At 31.7% G+C, this 3,050-nt stretch overlaps 1 long non-coding RNA gene across 2 annotated transcripts; it reads right to left on the bottom strand.

The window, feature by feature from the left end:
- Positions 1 to 426: 426 nt before the first annotated feature.
- Positions 427 to 1,514, bottom strand: LOC110012934 (uncharacterized). Of its 2 annotated transcripts, none has more exons than XR_002288090.2 (3): positions 1,058 to 1,514; positions 873 to 972; positions 427 to 790 (listed from the first exon to the last, which is right to left on the bottom strand). It is a non-coding gene; the product is annotated as an uncharacterized LOC110012934 (long non-coding RNA). The 2 variants fall into 2 exon arrangements; XR_002288091.2 differs by having other exon boundaries at positions 876 to 972; positions 1,058 to 1,511.
- Positions 1,515 to 3,050: the final 1,536 nt, after the last annotated feature.

Below are 3,050 nucleotides of genomic sequence, written 5' to 3'. Positions count from 1 at the left end.
GTGGCTGAAGTTTGAACACATTTGTAGAACTACGTTAGTAACCCATGCAAGAATGATTTGTATAATTGGGAACACATATGGCATACTTATTAGTAATGTAGTTGGAGCGGGATTTGGAATGGTACTTTATAAAATTTGTAATATTTTGTTTAGCTTTACTAAACTTGTTCCTAAGTTTTGAATTTTATAATTTTTATTATTTATTAATATATTTAATAAATTTAAATGAATAAATAAATTTATACATTTTATTAAATTTTTAGATATAATTAATTTAATTAATTTTATCTATAAATTTAACTAATTAAATAAATATAAAATAATGGAATTTAATAAACTTTAAGAATCATAAATAATTTAAAAAAAATATATTAATATAAAAAAATATTTAATTACAAAAATAGGAAAAAAATATAAAACCTAATCTAAACGCTCCTCATCCTCCTTTTGATTGTCAGCTGGGGGATTTGTCGGAGGCGGTGCTACAGTTGACGAGGAAACCTGCATCTCCAGCATCATGTCCATCATGTCGACCATCATCATCTCGAGACGGTCGATGTGGTCTTCCATCGCTAGGTTTGAAGGTGGCAATGGCGATGTGAATGTGAGGCTAGAGACGTGGGCCTCATAATCAAGGCCGAACCCTCGACCCTTTGTTCTTCTCCCCGACTATAGCCAACAGCATCTGCTACTCCATCATTACGACTGAAGCCTCAGACTCGGCGGGGGCACTGAGGTCGTCAGTCGTAGGTTGGGGCTGACGATCCTCCAGCATCTTCTACAACGTCTCCTGTAAAACAAACAAAATTGTTAGTATTTTATTAAATTAATAATTAATTATTAAAAAAATAAACTATTTAGCTATTTACCACCACCTTTGTCGCCCTCGACCTACTCCAGCCGCCGTCCTCTTTGTTTTTATACAGCTCTCAAATAATTCATCTACTTGGGCGGCAGATCATGTTCTGTCTCCTATATAAGAAAAAAATAGTTAATTAATTAATTAGCATCCTATCTATAAATAATTTGAACACACAAAAAATTTATATTTACTTACCAACTTCCTCTTGCGTATGTCGATTGAGGAAGACCCTTCCGAAAAACAGTCAAGGACGATGTGGGGTTCGCTGTCCGATTCGCCTTATTCTTTGAGGACTCTTGCTAGAAGCCCTTGCTGGTCCAGTACCCCTGGATCTAGAGCCAGACCTTGTTGGCCAGCCATAGGTGCCTAACCAGACTGGATCGGGCGATTGAGAAAGTTTTCCTGATATACTATCCGGTCCACATGTGGAAGATCCGGAACATGGACTCATCGTCGCAGTCCCACCAGTAGGTCAATTGCAGTAATAAGATTAAGCAAAATATTAGTAAAAGGAATTAAACAATTAGGTTACATATTAGATAAAAAAAGGTAATTTAAAAGTAATTACTTTCATACTCTCGGACCAGAAATGCTAGTACTCTGGCAGCACCTGCCTCAAACATCGGTGGGGGAAATGTCTGCGCACGACCGCATTGATGCGCTCGTGAAACTGCCGGTCAGACTTTAAATATATTATAAATTAAACAATTAATTAACCTTTTAAAAATACAATAATGTATTATAAAAAAATTAGGTAAACCAACTTACCTCGCCTTATCAAGGCTGATGTACTGGAGCGCTAATGGGGGTGGGGGGTGGGTTGATGGTGGTGGTGAAGCAGCTGCCGGTGTGGCAAGCCGTTATAATACGTCATCCGAAGCCGTGCATCCAGCTCCAGATATACCAGCATCGTCTGAAGTCTGTGGGAAGGGGGACGGTGCGGGCGTACAAGGTGGTGTGGTGGTCAGGGGATGCTTCCCCAACCTGGGAAGCATCTGACGGTATTGGTGGCAATACCGAGCGACGCCCTCGACCACGCCGTAGAGGCGTTGTAGCACTAGACATTTTCTACACCAATTACATAAAAGTATTTGTCTAAATTTTTGGATTATTGACATTAATATGTCATTAATATATTAGCGGAAAAAAATTACGAAATTGATCTAAATGAATTTTTTGCTTATTTATATTATTATGTAAAAAATGTAAACATATATTGGGAATATTGCTCTAATTTATTTTAATTTTTTTAATATGTAAAAATATTAATATTTGAGAAATTGGTCTATATTAATTTTGTGAGTATATACATTATTATATAAAAATATTATTGGAATATGGTTGTAATTTATTTTAATTATTCTGATTAATAGCAAGAGTGTTAATATTGGAGAAATTGGCCTGAATTAATTTTGTGATTATGTACATTATTATGTAAAAATGATATTGGGAAATATTATTGTAATTTATTTTAGTTATTTTGATTAATATGTAAAAGTGTTAATACAGGAGAAATTGGCCTAAATTAATTTTGTGATCATGTACATTATTATGTAAAAATGATGTTGGGGAATATTGTTGTAATTTATTTTAATTTTCCAGATTATTATGTAAAAATTTATAAATGTATTATTGTTTATATTGCATTAATGTTCGTAAATGTTTTATTAATGTGATTATTATCTAAAATTTTATTAAGTTGCATAAATTACAGAAATTTGTGTAATAACACATAAATTGCATAGGATGGATAAATTTAACAAATTATTGCACAAATTGCTCAAATAATCGAAATTGTGTAGTAACACATAAATTGCATGAATTTAAGATATATTGCATAAATTGCTTAAATTACAAATAAATTACAGAAATTACACATGTATTGCATAAATTTGTTAAATTACATAAATTACAAATAAATTGCATAAATTAGAACATAAACTACACATAAATAGCATAAATTACACCTAAATTGCATAAATTACACATAAATGTTAAAAAATACAAAAAAAATTTAGAAAGATATTTTCAAAAAACATTTCTGAAAAAAATTTCTAAAAATTAAAAATCGAATTTTTTCTAAAAACCAGTAATTTTTTATAAAAATTATGAAATGCTAAAAAAAATTACAGAAAATATTTTTTTCTTAAAAGCCCAAATTTTCTCGAAAATTTTGTCCAAAAAAAAT

The sequence above is a fragment of the Sesamum indicum genome, linkage group LG11 (assembly GCF_026168435.1).
Source record: "Sesamum indicum cultivar Baizhima isolate 11 linkage group LG11, ASM2616843v1, whole genome shotgun sequence".
Classification (NCBI taxonomy): Eukaryota; Viridiplantae; Streptophyta; class Magnoliopsida; order Lamiales; family Pedaliaceae; genus Sesamum; species Sesamum indicum.
Note: the sequence above shows the minus strand (reverse complement) of the source record. Positions and strands in the feature narration are given on the sequence as shown.